Below are 18,196 nucleotides of genomic sequence, written 5' to 3' on the forward strand. Positions count from 1 at the left end.
AGGGATCCCCTTGGTTCTTTATTTCAAAAAAGGAGAAATTATTAATTTATTATTAATTTCTGCATCTTTATCTGACCCAGGATTTCTTTCTTTTATTCAATGACCCCAGTGCAGCTCGGAGGCCATGGAGGATGCGTCAGGCTGTTCTCCAGTTGCCTCTCCCCTGGCTGAGCATTCTCTGCTCCTCAGTCTGCTGCCTCTTGAGCTCAGTGCAAAGCTCTGAGATGGCCCTGGACAGCCAAGCTGGGGAGAGAACTATTAATAAGGGCAGCAGGGCTGTCTGCAGTCACTGTGCCACTGCTATCTTCCTACCACGCTCATTGCTTTATAAAACATTTTGGAATCACCTGGAGCATGAGAGGTGCTCTATAAAATCAAACTCCATCTCAGTCTGTCTTGCAGCCATTCCCCTACTCTGAAAGCAGCAATAAATTCAGCTGGGCTAGTAACAGCCAGTTGTACCACTTCAGAAATTTTCTTTAAAGGGAAGTTCTAAAATTTCGTTGGTTTATTAAGCATATCATATGTATGAATTGTCAATTGATGTATTGCATGCAAAAGATACATTGAATATAATAATAACCTTTCCCAACATTTCATTTTGAAGCCCCATTTACCTGAACCAAGCTGCTTCCAATAAATATTTCACAACATGTTTCTCCTCCACAAGTGCGCTTACAACTTATGAAGCAAACACAAATGTTTTAATTCTGACAAAATGAGCATCTTTCATGCGCCAGCCTCTATTCAGCACATAGTTTTGTGGCTAAATGGCTTTCTGATTATCATGTCCCAGGATATTACTTCAACTGAAGTGATATGAAATGTCATTAAAAAGTAATGTTCCTCCGCTTTGACAATCATATTAGTAAACATTGGAGGGTCTGCAGGTTGTATGTCAGGCAGGCCGACACTAATGGGTTTATTAACATATACAGTAGCACTTTGTCAAACCTCCTTGTTAATCTAAATTTTCAGGTGACAAAAAGAAAGGGGGGGGGGGGAAGAAGATGATATTTAAATACTGTTTAGGTTGGACCACAAGTTAAAAGAAGCCAGGAAAGCCTGAGCAAGGTCGGCCACTCCGTGGGCTGCTTCCCTGGACTCACCCAGCCCTCACTCCCAGGCGGGGGTCTTCTCCGAGCTGATGGGGAGCATAGACACCTATCCTGGAGAAGAACAAGTGCAATGCATAGGAAAGGGCACAAGTGGATTTGATTCAGCATTGGGGGTGAATTGCTGCATCCCCATTTGAGCCAGCAGATTTACGGTACAGGAGCAGCCAGGGCTGGGGTCTGCTGGGCACTGTGGGAAAGTCAGGGTATCTGCATAGCAAACATAAGAGGGCAGATGGAGTTACAGGGACAAATGGTGTATCACAGGGATGTCAGGGTCCCAGGGACATCTACTCTGAAGTACGTAAAGATATTTGTGCCACCTAAAAACTAATTCTTGGGAAGGATCCAGGCAATGTTGCTGCGTAGCCTAGGCATGGCACTGAATAATGGGGCTGTGTGGCTTTTTAGAGGCGATGGAGGGCTGAGGCCAGATTTCCCCCAGGATTCAGGCAGAGGAAGGATGGACATCTGAGCTTGAGGCAGGGTTGTGCTCTCTTGATGTCCCCAAAAGATGGGACAGGAATGGGGAGTGGAATTTCAATTGCTGCTGCTGGGTTAAGTGACGCTGAGCCCAGCCCAGCCGGTACCTGGGCAGCAGCCCTGGCTGGCCTGCCGAGGGCAAAGGGGGCCACATGCTGCCGGGGGGGCTCTGGGCACCTTTGCAGAAGCCCCTGCGGTGGTGGTGATGCCAGCCAGTAGGTTTGGCTCCCAGGTGAGCAGCAGTGAGACACAGGCTGTGCTCTCGCTGCTCCCCACAGCAGTGATGGAGAACTGAATTTGGCCTGTGGAGAGTTACTTACCCAACAGCCTCAAATGCTTCCCCTTGGGATGCTAGCTAAATACCTGTTTCCAGTTTTGTTCAAACAGTACCATCTGCTTGATGGGCCAGAAGCTCTTCCAGCACGTACCAGACAGAGGTGGCTGGAGGTGCAGAGCAAGCGAAATGGGGCTGTGGGGAGCTACCCCAAGGGGATCTTTGGGGAAAACCTGTTTCCATGTGGGAAATTAATTGCATCCCTGCACCCACTGCCTCCTCCTCCTGACTAGCAAGACTTTGGAAGGGGCGAGTAACAGCAGCGAAACTTTGTGTAGTGAAGCAGATTTCAGGGCTGCACAAGATGCCTGGTTTGCTCCGGCACTGGGGAGAGGTGGCACTGCATCGTGTCCTGGGCCCTGGTGGGGTGCTGGAGGTGGTCCAGGGTTCCCATGCATGTAGGGAATAGCACTGTGCCCTTGGGCAACCCTACAAAAACAAAGTGGTGTGTGCAGGGCTGGCTGCATCGCGAGGCCCTGCCCAAGTCCTTATAGCAAGGTGGGAGCCTTAAGGACACCACTGAGTTTGGGAAACAGGAGGCATCTGAGGTTTCAAATTGTCGAAGACAAACCCACCTCTCTCTCCTCAAATATCCTGGCTTAGAGAACCACAAGCTGTTTAAAATCAAGTCCTGAGCTAGCTGAGAAAAAGGGAAGTCAGATGCTGAAATTTGGGCACATGGCCAGACTTCAGTCCCCAGGGACACATAAAGCCTGGAGGGATCTACTGGCACCTCTGGGTCCCCCAACACACACCAAGTCTTGGCTATTGGGGTCCGTCATGTATTTTTTTCCCTGCAGAGTGGGATGATGTGGGTCTATATGTGGCAGAGTTGTCAGGCATATTCGTAAGGATGCTCTGAAGTGGCAGTTCCCCTTCTTCTTCTGAAAAAATAACCGGACTTGATAAGGCTGCTTGAAGGGACCACTGACTGCGGGGATCCCAGGGCTGTGTTCATTCTTTTGGTTCTGCATTAGGAGGAGATAACTGCTGAGTTGGGTGTTTCCTCGCGCCAACTCTGCACTCGCTACGGGGTAAGCGAAGTCAATGACTTGCCGTGGTTTTTATTTTTTGAAGCTGGGAAGTGTAAGTACAGTGGGACCTATTCTTGTCCAAATGACTAAGCCTCTGCCAGCCTGGAGCTCTTCATCTTGGCAAACAGATGGTGCGTGGAGGAAAAGCGATGCTATTCATTGCGCTGAAAGGCCTTTGCTTTCTGGAGCGGCGCCTTAAAGGTACAATGGTTTGGTTTATCAGACTGAGCAGTACTGGGTGCTCAGGTGCCATAAAATAGGGCAGAGTTGCAACCGCAGCCTTGGACAGGTCCCGCCTTGAGGGGCCAGGAGGGATCTGTCCTCCGCTGGTGTAAGTTGGCCTGATGTGGCTGCGGAGAGCTCAGCCATGGGGCAGAACAGTGGGGCTTGAGGATCCTTTGGGGCATGTTAAGGAGGAGACATCATTTGTCAGTCCAAGAGGGAGCCTCCTTTTCTGGAGCCACTTAAACCCCCGTGTGCCCTGGAGCTCGGCAAGATGCACGTTCCTGGTGTGCAGATGCACCAGCCATGGTTGCTGCCTCTCGCCAACTCTCATCATTTTGGGAACTGGTTGAATTGCCAAGCTGAGACTGCAGCTGGGCCCGTGGCGTGAGCGCCCTTTGCAGACAGGCATAGGGCAGCAGCCCTATGCCCACACAACCATGCATGGCAATTTCCACCCAGGCTGGGAAACCCACCTATTCCTTTCCCTGCCTGGCAGCACAACTTCTGGATCTGCAGCCTCTGTCTTCACCCTTTGAGCCACTTCATCAGCAGGTGAAACAGAGGCTCTGGGCAAGCCAGTGCCTCTGCTGCTGGGAGTAGCGCAGAGAAATTCAGGAGCGGAGTGGGGAACGTCATCCCAGAGAGCATCTCCTTCCCTGCTCCTCTCCCTCCAGCCTGCAACCTTCCCCTGCACTCATCTTTCCTCTGCACCTCCTCTTATGCCTCCAAAAATAGGCTGGTTGTGCTGCCGTGACACTCGTACCTCTGACAGAGGAATGGGCCTTATAAGCCCTGGGAGTGGATCCTGTCAATCTGGTGGTTTCTACTTCGTTGGCAGATAATTACAGCACAGAAAGAAAAAGTATTTGCTAAAAGCAGGAACTTAATGAGGTTTATAAAGGACGCTTTGTCCAGGCAGCTACTGGAGTTAATAAAACTCACCCTGGGCTCTGTAAAGGTCTGTAGTGCTTAAAGTCTGAGTTTTGCTGTTGCCAGGCTGTCAATTTGGGGCTGGCATTTGTGAATACTGTCTAATACTCCACAGAGAGCTGTGGGGCTGCAAAGGGTAATGGGGACTCGAGGTTGTGCAGAAACAGCTCCTGAGCATCCCGGTTTACATGTAAGTTGAACAGGCATGGCCGTTCTTGCGTGCTAGCCAAGGAGTTTGGTTGCTGACGAGCAGCACAATTTCAGACTGATCGGGTCCATGTTTTGAGATAGCACTGCAAACTCCCAGAGATTTTCTGTTTTGAGGGCTCATTATTATTAAGTGCTTGGTATGTTTGTCTTCATTTGATCTCTTCTAGCTTAAAAGGTCAGCAAGACTCAGTAGCAAAGCACTCTGAAGATGAAGAGTGGGTATGGATTTTTAATGCCACGCTGTCATCCCTGCTTGTGTGATCCCATTCCTGGTGCTGACGTGGGACGTGACCACAGGGTGCGGGTGCTGACCAGCACCCACCTATCCCAAAATAGCTGTGACCCCAAAGGTGCTCATTTGGTGCACCAGGAACTGCTGCCTGCACTTGAAGCTGTTGGTTGTTTCTGATGCTTACAATTTTTTAATTTCTCAGTATAACATAAAGGCAGTGGGAACTGAAGAGCTGCTGAATTGGTAGTTTGTTTGGGGGAGGGATTTTCTTCTCTTTTCTTCTCTTTTTCTTCTTTCCTCCAGTAGCTGCAGTAGAAAAAAAAAAAAGTTTAAAAAAAGGGAGGAAGGGCCTGGAGGCAACAGGTTAGAAAACAAATACCGGAAGAATGAGAACTGGAGTTATTTGGAGAGCAGAGTTATTTGCTTTGAGTCCAACATCTTTTTTTCCTTTGATTTTTTTTTTTTAAGAAAATGAAAATAAAAAATTTTCTCAAAATAACCCCCTTTTTTTTTGTTTAAAAACTTTAGACAAACTTTTGGTGTTGCCTCTGCTCAGGATAGAGTTTGCAATTTAATAACCTTGTTGTGTTACAAATCCTGAGACTTCGTGACTCCTGCAGTAGTCCATCTGCCAAGCAGAGAGCATTTCTTGACCTTTTAAAGAAAGCCAGAGATAATGAACCATTTGGACTGTAGGATGCCCTAGCTGCTTGGAATAAAATCAGCATGGCTGTGAATTTTGGAGAGGAACAAACGTGCAGCTCTGAGCCAGCAGTGCGGGCTGAGAGTTCGCAGTGATCTCCGACTGCAGTAACAGCCATAAACTCCTTTAAAACAGTTAATAAATCAGAGGACATAGGCAGAGTGAGATGTAGGCTTCACAGGGGCTTTAGAAAGTGTCTTGAAAGGTCCAGAGAGGGAGGATTCGACTGGCTGCCATTGAGCTTGAGCTTGTAACTAGCAATTTTTTCTCCTTCAAAAATCTCATCAGCTCTTGAGAAATGCACATGCTGAAGAGGCTGATGCTTTTTGGGGGGAGCTGGATGTCAGAAGCTGCTTTCTCTGTTATTGACAGCGTTGGAAATGTGCAGTGTGTGCCACACGTTTTGCACTGTGGACGTTGGAGGTGCAATGTTAAAAGATGTTGCTTTCATCCGTGTTTTCTGTGGTGCGTTTTAGTTCTCTGAAAATGGAAACCTGAAATATTGCAGCTTCACAGGTGTTGTCCCAGGTCAGGTGTCCTTTCTTAGGTTAGAAATGTTCCCTAGTGAGCACTGCTGGCCCATTAATGAAAGGGCCCTTGTGCTTCTCAGACAATGAGGCTGGGGAGAGGAGACCGAGCACCCAAACAGTCCTTCCCGTGGCCCACCACAGCAGCACTTCAGATGGGCATCTCCTGTCCTAACCCTGAAACTGCTGGCTCCAGCTCCCATGGGCTCAGCACCGAGCAGCAGCTGGGGCTCTGCCAGTCTCTGAGGGCTCCCACGGAGAACGAGAGGACCGTGGTTCTTTGGTCCATTCTGGAGACCAGCAGATGTTCACGGATGATCCTTTCTGCATTTGGCTCATCAGGTCTCTCCCACTGCCTGGGAATTTGCACCAGGGCTGTAATTTTCCTGCCTCCTGTGTGTGGTTGCTCATGCCAGTGCTCTCTGCTTCGCCCAAGTGGTTATGCTCTTTTCAGCCACTGGTTGAATTACTCTGTCCCTTTTCCTTGCCTTTTCCATGGTATTTCCATCTTTGCAGCAAGCTTAGCACAGGAGCACCAAGCTCCTGCCTGGCTCTTCTCTTGCTCCGTTTGTGCGGCTGGGTGATGTTCCCAGGTCCACGGTGTGGACCCGATTTGGCACATGTGTACGTGAACAGGGACACACGGACACACACACACATGTGCACACGTGCAAACCTGGCACAGGATGGGGCTGGCAGGCTGGCACAGACTTTGCTTTCATGACCTCCTTTCCATCGCATCCAATTCACTCTGCGGTTCCAGCAGAAAGGATGTAGAAAGCTTTTTGGGTGGAGCAGGAGAAGGGATGGCTAACGCGGTCCAGCCCTCGCCTCGCTGGTGCCATGGAGAAATGCATGATTAATTTGTTTAAAACATCACTGAGGATATGTGTGTTCTTCCCATGCCATGAAACCAGAGCCAGAGCCTTGGTCTGTAATTCTTTTAGGGAAAGATGACATAGTTGGTCTTGATAAACCATTAGTTTAATGTTGATTAAACCATGGTTAAATTATTTACGTGTCTAGCTATTCATATGGTACATAAGGAATTTATTGTAATGGGATGGATTGCCATGCCTGGTATTAAAAACTTGCTGTTGTGCTCACTAGCAACTAGCTGGCAAAAATAAACAAATAGGATGGTAGGGGAAGGACTTTCTACATTGCCACTGTAGTATAAATGGAGCTGTCATTTATACTGAAACAGCATTAGTTTTATGGTGATTTTTAGACACAGATCTCATGTCATAGCCTGCTTTCCTGCCAAGGAAACACAGGCAGGCTTGCTCTCCTCTAATGGGGGTTCCCAAAGCATTGCAGAATGTGGCCACCGCTGTGGTGGTGGCAAAGAGCCAGGTAGGACGGTCGCTTAGTGCCATAATAAGCAATCATTTAGCTAAGGGAAACCTCCAAAGTCAACGCTTATAAGGAAAATCCCAGGACTGTTTTGGTGTCTGGCAGAGCAGATGAAACACCAGGCTGAAGGGATTTCTCTGAGAGGTCTTCCACTCTCCATACAGTATTTGCTTTTTTCCTTCAAAGCTGAAAAGCTTGGCACATGTATGATGCACCCCACACTATTGGAGGCCTGTTTATACTGGTCGCTGGAGGGTCTTCTTGTTGCCATCATCTCCAGGAATAAAACGTGGACATTAGAAATGGATGTTCCTGAGTCTGCCTTCATGCCCAGGCTGGTTTCAGACCCAGGGTCAAGGGTAGTTAGGTTAGAACAACACCCTCTGCACCAGCGACCTGCGGAGGAGCATGTCGATGGAGTGCTGCCTTTGCATTCACCTGTCTCTCCCTCCTTTGCCATGCAAAAGCTGAGGACAGGGAAGGAAGGAACAAATATCCTCTGGGGATGGCCTCAGCTCTGCCCCGCTCTGAGGCTGCATGCAAAGCTGCTGCAGGGCTGGGCTGGGGAGGTGGGTGCTGGGGCCCCGTGGAGGGCAGGGAGGAGGTGGCACAGAGGAGGAGAAGGTGGGTGGAGAGGGACCACTTTCATCTGCTCTGCTAGCAAGCAGTTGAGGTGAAAGCTGGTCACAATGGGAGGGGTTCAGGCACATTTTAGGAAAAAATCAAATTACTTTTTTGTGGTACGATGAGTTAAGAGAAAGGATGATATGGCGTGTCAGAGAAAATGGTGAACCCCTGAGATGGTCCTGCCTGTCCTGTGTTGCTCTGGTAGCCTCCAGGGAAAGCTTCAGAATTTTGACAAAGCCCAAACTTTGGAAATTTTGAAATGTTGTCACAGAGCCCTGTGCACTACCCTCCTCACTCAGAGGGGCTCCCACTGATGTTATGTTCCTAGGCTGTATTGGGGTGGTGCTGCTGGTGGAGGGGAGGCAATGAGCCCAGAGGGGTTGGGGCATGTCGGAGGGGGCCCTCACGCTGGCGTGGCTCTGCCTCCATGAATTCCCAGGCCCATGGTTTCTAACACTCTTCTTCAGGACACCGAGGCAGGTTGGGTACCGTTATGTTGTCCTTATTATTGATCTATAGACCGATAGATCCTGCTGGCCAGGTGAAGATCAACATCTTGGTATATATATGTGCCATGGCTTGATTTCACCCAGCCTGGGTGGGCTTGCTGGGTATCAGAAGGTGTTTCCTAACATCTGTGCTACTAAAAGAGTTTAGAGGGCCTGCTGGGGCCCCAGGGAGTGAATGACATCTTCTCATGCCCAGTGCTCATCTGGCAAGCTCAATATGCTCCTCAAGGTCATTTTTTAGGCCAGCCTTTCTTGGTGGTCACAGTCGGGACTCAAAGCCATGGCTTGCTCCAGCTGAGGGTCTCTACAGCTCCCTTGAGACTCGGGGAGTCTCATCCCTGGGAGCTGGAGGTGCTGGCAGGAGGATTGAACTGGCTGGGGAGCCTATGCCTCTTACAGCTCTCACCTGCCAGCTCCAAAGCCTCAGGTTTAACTAAACTCCCAATAGTCTTGCTTTCCCACATGCTGTTCCCAGGCAAGAGGCTGAACACTGGTCGGGGTCTCTCCCATCACCTTACTTCAAATAGCATTTCTTCCCCTCTGCCAGCGCTGAGTTTCTTTGCTTGCATCCCACTGGGATACAACTCCTGACCCCAGATCTCGTACCCAAGTGCAGACAGCAAGAGCCGTAATCCTCTGGGGGCTGATATTGGGGTTTATTTTATAAAGCCTCATGTCTTCCTTTGGCCATCGCTGGCGGGTGGGAGGATGTTAACTCAGCTCCTGTGCGGATGCCTGTAATAGGAACGGTGCCTGGGGAGGCATTTGGTCCTCGTTAGCAGATGCTCGGTAGCTGTTTTGTCATTTTTCTTGTTTGTCATAAAAAATAAATACAGTTTAATAGATGATCTTACAGAGCAGGTTTTGGCAACAAAATAGACCGTGTCCCATTATAAACTTGATGTGTATAATTTAAAGCAAGATGGAATATAAAACCATTTCCAGCTCAGATGAGGGAGAGAGACACAGATTTAGGTCTTGATTGTGCTGAAATGAAAAACAGCACATTCTCGGATAGTGTATTAAATCAGGCATTCTGTTTTATGCAGTCCAAACTATAAACAGCCTTTTTCAGAATAATTAATCACATCATTTATTTTTTGGTTTGAAAAGTTTGGGGATGGGATTTCTTTCATTTCTTTGCGTATTTTTAGAGATACCGTATGCAAAAGAGCATCCCTAAACACCACAGAAGATTATTTGGAGACCAGGGAGGACTTTAAGGGGATGTTCTTGTCAAAATCCCATCCGTTAGCAGAGATTTAAGAAATGCCCTGAGGAGCCCTTGGGAATGCCATGTCTGATGGGGAAAGCTGGGCTCTGGAGCCAAGGCCAGGGACATGACATGGCAGTGGGAAGGTGAGTGGCAGAGGCAGCAATGCAGCCAGTGATGTGCTATCCATCTCTGCTTTCCCAGACCAGTGTTAAGAGCGGATTAGTGGGGACTGGGAGTGTCTGTTAGCAGAGGATCCTCCTTGTCTGACCCGCTGGCCTGTGGTGTGCTCACCTTCCATCCAATGTGGAAAACCCGCCTGTTCTTCTTGGTTAAACTGGGCAGTTAATTCCTACTGGGATTAGAAACGGGACAGGTCTCCACTATCTGCGCTGCCTCTGTCATCCTGCAGAGCTATGAGCAAAGGACCCAATGCCCCACCACTGCAAATCAGCACAGCTTTACTCGAGCTGGGAGAGGGATGCAGATTTCTGCCAAGGAAAGAGAGAGATCCAAAGCTCATTTCCTCCATCCTCCTGTTACACAAAGCAACACTGCTCCTCTGGTTTTGGAGTGACGAGGCTGGCTTGCCTCGATCTGCTCTGGCTGTTCAATTCTGACTTCAGCAGAGCCAGTGTAAATCCAAAACAGTTCTAGGGAAGTCAGTCAAGTTCCTGACTCAAGGCTAGAGGAGATAGGAAACTATTCACAGCTTGTATTTAGCTGTTGACGTTATATATAAAAAGCTGGCTGAATGCAGCAACAATGTGCTATAGGCAGGGCACTAATCTCTGTTGTTATTAAGTTTCCTGACATTTCCCATTATTAGAGCTTCTTTACAGTTGTTTATAGGACTGCAAAACTTTAATCTTTTAGGCTGAAAAACATCACCCATGTGCTATCCATGACACAGGTAAGGCTACCGGGTGAAATTTTGCTTTTTCTTGATTTTGTCACAATCCACGAAGCTGCACAAACCCCAGCTGTGTTAAAAATAGCACTCGATAAAGCTGCAAAGTCTCGCACCCCCAGAGGAGTTCAAGCCAGCATTCCTCCTGCCTGAGCAACCCTCACTTGTGCCATGCTGTACATGTGGGTACGGGTTTTAATATGTGATTACATGCTGCTTTCCCTATGGGACCCCACCGCCTCTCTCAGTCGGTAGGAGCTGTGCCGAGGTACACCGGGGTAAAGGCAGGTCTAAGAGATGCAGTGGCAGAGGCAGGACCCCATCCCCTAGGGCCAGCAGCATCTCGTCTTAACCATGCTATGTGGAATTATCTACTCATCCCTGGCAATAAATAACCCACCAAGTCATACAGGAAACCTACCCTGCTTCTGTAGCAAGAGGCTATACACTAATGTGCATGTACAAGAAGGTAAACCAACCTTTTTTTGAGCTGGAAATTGGCATGTTTTACTGGAAAACCAAACCAGTTTGCTTTGGCTGTGCTGCTGCCCATCCTCATGGCAGCTGTGCTCCTGCTGCCATTCCCTGGTTGGGAGACTTAATGTTGGAGGTGTTGTGGCAATATGTTGGAGCTGAAATGTATCGGCTTCATGCCAAAATAATTCACTTAGGGTTGTTTGGCTTTTTTTTTCCGATGAAAAATCAAAATTTCCTCTGCAAGATGAGACATGATTTCAGTAGGATGGGAGAGGATTGAGTGGTGGTGGTGCGGGAAGAGGAAATAACTTTCTTTAAAAAAAACACCCTAAAAATGACTTTTCCTTTGCAAAATAAATTTTATAACACATTTTTCTACCAGCCTTAATTTTGAACAGTATTAGCAGTTTGGTGCCAGCTCGATGAGTGCTGGAGCAGCTCACATTCCGGTAGAAAAGAGGTATAAATCCTAGCATCGAAACTGAGGCTGGCAATGGGCCTTTCTTGCTGGGACCCTGTGGAGTACCCCCTGTGTGGAGGCAGGAGAGGAGACCATCTCAGTAGGATCAGTGCACAAAGCTGTGGTCTTCTCACAGCTATATCAGAAATACAAATTCTGCAACGAACCATTCAAGCGCAGAAATGTATTTTGTCTGTCAGATGGCTGATACAATAGTTGCGTGAATAGAGAGCTGGGTTAGTGATGGCATTAGATAACAATCTCATCTGGGGAGAAGTTGTTCCTAAAGGGTCTGATTTGGGCTTCCACACGATGTTGTGTTGCATCTGCTCAGGACTGGCCACCTACTGTCACCAAAGATGCATGTGGAGTTGCAGGACAGTGACTTACGGGGAAAGGCGACCTTGCATTTCGGATGCAAGGCTTGAATTCAGTTCATGGTTCTACACTACAGTTTCTTTTGCCCACGTGTTGGTCTCCTTGTGCCACCAGCAAGGCATGGAGCCACCGTGGTGTCCAGGGGTGGGACCTCCCTGGACCTGGTTGTATTTTATTAATAAGCCAAAAGAGAGCTGCAGGCTTCAGATGCCATTGCAGCTGACGGACGGGGTCAGGGTGTGTGTGCATGTTCTGAGCCTCCGTGAGCTCTGGCTGTTTGTCACCCCCAAACCCAAAGAGGAAAAAATGCAATTTTCAGGACATAAAGAGCAGAAAAGGTTTCACTGCTCGCTGGTTTGCTTGAAGCAAACGGATCAATAACATTTGATACATAACTAAATAAAACCAAGCCAGACCCCAGCTCACTGGATCTTCAGGAGTATATTTTGTGGCTGAAAAGGTGGCTTTTCTCCTTGGAAATGGCACTAACTGTTTTCCCTGTTTTGTGGGTATTAAGGGAAAGAAATGGGAACTTTTCTGTTATTCTTTCTGGTTTGATCTGGCCTTTGTCGAGTGACACCCTGAACGCTGGTTATCAGCACTCGAGCTCCTGCCCCTGTTTGCAAGGCTGGTGCAGTTTCACCGTAGTTGCTTGTCCATGAGCAGATTTGATCTTGAGGAGTGATGGTGGATAGAGGATTTGCCATTTGCTTCAGAGAAAGAATAGCTGGTGGTTCACTGCATTCCCAAGTGAAGTTTGTGGGGAGAAAGGAGGTATTGAGCAGGCATCTTCTGTCGAAAGCATTTTGTGAAACTGTAATTTTCCAGTTTGATATTTTTTGGTAGAGTTTTTCTATTTCTAGAAATATTTCATGGAGTTTTGGGCCACTGATTGGCTTTTCTCCACCACTGTAGGACTTTTTTTCTCAATCAAAAAAACCTAATTTTCCTTTGTGTTGCTCGTTCTCAAAGTGCTGCCCAGAGCATGGCCTCTCCTCCAACTGTGCAATGGCTGATGGAAAACAATGTCCTCTAGCTTCTATAGTGAGAAGGTCCTACACCTTTCTTGTACAACTGCTCCCATGGAGCTGTGAGAGGAGGATGGTTTACCACCGGGTGAGATCTCTCTAATGTCGACAAACGTGACTGTCTTTTAGTGGATCTAGAGACCTTCCCCGTGTGATGGAGCCTCCAACCTCTACCTCTCTGGCTAGCAGGACAGTTGCAGCTCAGCTGTGTCCCTGGGCACTGGCTCTGTGTCCTCCCCACCTCACCAGTGCCATGCTAAGAGAGGTCAACAGGGAGCTGAGCACTCCGTGGTGATGGAGACCTCGTGTTTGTTTTCCCTTCTCACTGGCGAGCTATGCATCTCCTGAGGAGCAGTGCAGGAGCCAACAGCTGGTGGGAACCGAATGGCTGTGGTGAAGTAATGACAATCTCTGGCGTAGGAGCTCTGAGGAGCTCCTCTGTTATGTGCTCTGCCCCCAGAATGAGTAAATAAAAGCCTCCTCATTTATTTATGATGCAAATAGCAACTGTGCATTCAGCTCTAGGATTTGTTGATTATTTATTTAGAGCCTCTTGTCTCAGAGGCACTGGCTGTTTGCGTGCGGGAGGCATCTGTCTGGGTTGTTTACCCACAAATAGACATTTTGCTTAGGCTGTGGCTGCTAATGTTTTTGAAAGCCTGCTGTGGAAACGGAAATCCTTCTGGGGAGACACAGATCCCCTGGTCCTTCCTCTTCAGAGTCAGTTGCAGCAGCTCACAGTCCCACTAGCCCCTCTGAAAATCCCAGTTGCACCGTGTCCTGCTCCTGTGGAGCAGTTGAACACTGAGAAACTCTGGGCATGAAGGTTTCTACTGTGATAGCACCAAAGAGTGACGGCTAAAATCTAGTTGCTGTATGTCCTTAGTCTCAAAAAGCTGAAGGGAAAATGGGTAGGAGATGGATATAGGCAGGCATGAAAACAATGAAACAGTATTTGGCCTAATATATTAGTGATGGTTGCTCAGGACCCCCTTCGTCTGCCCCCATGATGGGAGACAGAGTGTTACTCTGTGCCAGAGGTGTTGGATTTGTCTTGTTGCGCAACCAGACATGAAAAGAAGCTTTGTTGAGTTCCCGGAGACCTGGGGAGTGAATTGGTGCTGCCTTGTGACTGTTATCCCAAGGTGCCTTTAAATACTCCTGGTTCTTCTCAGATTGGTGGCTAATAAAGTTTTGGTACTTGGCTTTTGGAAGCTAATGACACTCATCCTTCTCAGATCATCCCCTTGGCTTTGACAGTTGATGGAGCACAAGTGTTCCTGCAGAGAGCACCCTGTTAGTGATCCATGGCATGGACCAGACCTCAACTCCAAAGCTTTGGTGAGTACAATCCTGGACAGCATTTTATTTGAGTGTAAAGGCAAGGAGAGAGAGCCTTGTCCCAGCAGATGGATTAGCCCAGAAGGGTTAGGTCTGGTCGCAGTTGTGGCACCATCATGGGACTCAGGGAAGAAAGGCACCAGCGGCTGGCCCTGGCCTGCTGCCACTGTCTCATTACCCACCAAGTTATCCTTGCTGAAATGTCTGTCTTTAAGTATCCTGTGCAGAAATCCCTTCTTTGTAAAATGATGCCACAGTCAGAGTTTTAGAGGTGAGAGTTGATTTTTTGAGATTTCTTTTCAAAAAGCTGTATTTACCCTTTTCTTTGACGGCCTGTCTTGCAGTCTTAGGGCCTGTGGGTAGGAATTATTTTCCTGGTACCCCATGGTGTGTTTTTTCAGGGTAAAATCATTTATATCCATTAAGTCTCAGAACTGTGAGGTGGAAATAGAAGAATTAATTCATACTCTATAGCACAGCTGGCCAGCCTGCAACAGAGGACGATTAAATCCAGACTTAGATGGTCAAACTTAGGCACCTAACTGAGTGACTGAAGGCTCTGGTCCAAGCTCAGATCATTGTAGGTCTTGGATCTCTTCTCTTACAGACTAAGAAAAGGTCGCTGTTAAGCCAGATAGATTTTGCTTGGCTCCTTCACTCATGGCAGGATTTCCAGGGCTTTCCAGGACTTCAGCCATTCTGATGGGTCTTCTCTGAATCCTCTTCCAGCTTTTCAGCTTCCATCTCAAGGTGTGGAGCTGCCTAGGACCTTACAGATAGGATCCAACCTAAATTCTGGATACCTTGTGCAGGAAGCCACCCCAGTGGTTAGTGGTGAAAACAACTGCTAGCTAGTCATGAAAAGTCTGTTAGAGCTGACAAAGTTGAGAAAAGGGGGGATGTCCAGGAGCCTCTGGGCTTGGAGAAGGTTTGGAGTGGTATGGCACTCCTGTGGCAAATAATCAGTGTGTGTCCTGGAGGGACAAAAGAGGCCAAATACAGATAAAGAGCAGAGTAATAAATGTTGTGCCTGGTCTGTGTGTGTGTCCCCAGATGTGTACGCATCTGAAGTGATTTTGAAAAGTACTCAAATACCGAAGAAACCTACAGACATGCACAAATGGGGCCTTGGTGACTGTCAGTGTTTCACCTGAAACACAGTATCAGCTGAACGGAAGGAGAGCTGGGGATGGGCCTCGGCTCTGCAGCTGGGCAGGATGCAGCCTGCGGCTCTCTTCCACGGGCGGCTGTGATGCCCAACTGGAAGACCCCTGCTCTGGTACAGCACTGGCCGCTGGGGCTGGGGTGGGTTCTCCAGCCACTTTGGTCTCTGGGCTTGGCCTCAGTGAGTGATGAGAGTGAATCTCATTGCGGGGCTGGGATGAGGAGGGGGGTAACAAATTGTTTAGAGGGCCATGAATAGCAGCTTTCATCAGCTGTCATTTCCCATTACAGCTGACTCAACATGGAAATGCAGCGCAAGGCCCTGGCAGGAGAGGTTCCCCTGCTTTCTGAGTCCCAGACAGCTCCATCCACAGTCTCCTCTGGCTCTTTGGAGACTGAACCTTTCGGCTTGAACCTGCTACAGTGACTGCTAAAGGGCTGGCTAGACCCAGCAGCTGCAGAACACTAGCTCAGCTCTTGCTTGACAGCATGGAGAGGGGGTCAGAAGTGACCAGGACCTTGCTGTGAGTTGATGTGGATGATGCACAAATACAAACCCTTGCAGACTTGAAGGAGTTCTGCAGCACCTAATCTGAGCGCAAGGATGCCAAGTGCATGAATCTTCAAACAAGACCTTATGTACAGAGAGCCTTCTGCCAAAAGGTAGCAGAGAATTTGATGTAAAAACAGAAATATGCTTCAGTTGCCTTGGAATACAATATCCTCCTGAGCTGGCTTGCATATCACTTCACAGAGATCAGCTGTCCACCAAACTACCAGTACCTCCCAAACTTGGCTGCTTTTCAGTGCTTGTGGGATGTAGTATAAAAAGAAAAGGAGGATGATTGAGTGTCTCTGTTTCCAATTGACCGTGGTGCAAAGTGCCTAAATCTAAGCCTGAGGATGGAGCTACACCCTGTGTGTATGGATGGTTCAGGAGTTCTTGGTGGCATTTCTGGTTGGAGATGGGTGTGGTGGTGCTGGGAAGGAAGGAGAGCTTGGAAAAGGAGTTTCCAGCAGGGAGTAGCCAAAGGAAGCTGATAGTTTTTATGCCGATAAATTGAAACTGGGATTACAAAGGCAGAGAGTAATTCTTATGCTCTGAAGCACATTCATTTGCTTAATTCTGGGTTTGGGTGGTTGGTACAGGACAGGATGGTGGCCAAGGGCTGAGCACGGAAATCCCCAAACCCCATATCTGACAGAGTTATTCACTTTCCTTTATTGAACAGTGTGTGCGGGCATCAATATGCCAAGTGTGATGGCTGGTGCTTGCCAGTGCCCAGAGACGCTGTGGATGTGCATGGCAGGGAGGGCTGGGATGAAGGAGGAGGAAAAGCCACATTGCTCCAAGGCCAAGCAGACGATGGAGCAGAGAAGGGGTGTGAAGGACAAATAACACTTCTGCAAGGGAGAGCCTTATAGAAGCAGCTGCTGCACTCTAGTTACTCGATGTCTCCCCACCTGCAGCTCCCTTGAACCTTCCCTTTCATGCCTTCAATCTTTATTTCATTTGATTAATAAAAAACTTCTTTCCTCCTCTCGGCAGAGATACTGGAGCGCAGCCCACGGGTTGGGAGTGGAGGGAAGGAATAGCTGCAGCTTGGCTTTTCCTCTCTGACCACCAGCCAGCTTTCTATCTCGGGATTGATCCAGCAGGAGCACAGGAGCTCACATCCAAGAAGCCCCAGTGCTCTGCCAGGGCCACACAGGTAGCAAAGAGCCCGATAAAAAGTCAAGTACAACATCTGGGAGCCTTTTTTTTCTGTTGCCTCCTCTGTATTTCAGAGCAGTAACTCTCTGATGTGCATGGAGGGCTTGCCAAAGCTCAAAATGCTCCAGTCTCCCACATGAACACCCCTGCGTGTGCACAAATGCATGCCCGTGTCTGTCTAGGAAATCTGGATCAGAGGACCACAACTATATTCTGAAGTAATATGTTGCTTGTGAGACCCTGAGGTCCTTTGCAGGAGAACAAGTAGTAGGCTCTTCTGTTTGGCTTTTTGCTCAGCCTTGGTGCTGCCGCCCCAGGGCAGAACGGGCTGGGGACAACTGACTTGAAGATCTTGTCCTTCTCCCTTCTCCTGCTTCTCCTGCATCCTCCCCTAAGAGTCTAAAACTGCAGCTAGTAGATAAAGGAAAATGAGCCAAAATAGTTGTGTGAGAAGGAAATGGATCCAGGCAAGGGGGAATTGGCCTCCCTTGCTGCTCATCGGTGATGCCCCACGGACTGTCAATTAATTTGCTTTCCCACCTGCATCCCGGATGGTCTCAAGCAATGGACAGCTTTGCAAGGGGTAGGAATCTGCAGTCCTGCTCTCCCTGTGAGCAGCATGGCTCTGGTTTGGAAACAGTCAGCATCACTAAAGGGCTGTGCAGTCTAACAGCTTGTTTACGGTGGTTTTTCCTGGTGTGTACAAGCTACCGAGGGCCTGTAGAGATGGAGACAAGGAGAAGCCTTCCTGATAGCCAGTGCTCAGGCAGGGAAGCAAGATGCTGCTGGGAAACAAATGGGAAAACAGAGCCCATGGGAGACGAACAAAAGGTCAGAGTTGGCCCTCATGGTCGAGGATAGACAGGTTGACTTCCTGAGCCCATAGAGCCCCATTCCCATAACTGGGTATTTTGGGCCATATTTACCCCCTCCATAGCAGCAAAAAATGATTTAGTTCCCACTTGTTCTGTGTTGGAAATCAAGTACCTTAAAAGGAACCACAAGCTTGGAGAAGGGGTTTCATAGAGTCGTAGAATGGTTTGGGTTGGAAGGGACCTTAAAGATCATCTAGGTCCACCCCTCCTGCCATGGGCACAGACATCTTCCACTAGACCAGGTTGCTCAAAGCCCCATCCAACCTGGCCTTGAATAGTTCCAGGGATGGGACAACCACAATATGTCTGGGCAACCTGTTCTAGTGTCTCACCACCCTCACAGTGGAGAAC

The sequence above is a fragment of the Haliaeetus leucocephalus genome, unplaced genomic scaffold (assembly GCF_000737465.1).
Source record: "Haliaeetus leucocephalus isolate CR32 unplaced genomic scaffold, Haliaeetus_leucocephalus-4.0 Scaffold657, whole genome shotgun sequence".
NCBI lineage: Eukaryota > Metazoa > Chordata > Aves > Accipitriformes > Accipitridae > Haliaeetus > Haliaeetus leucocephalus.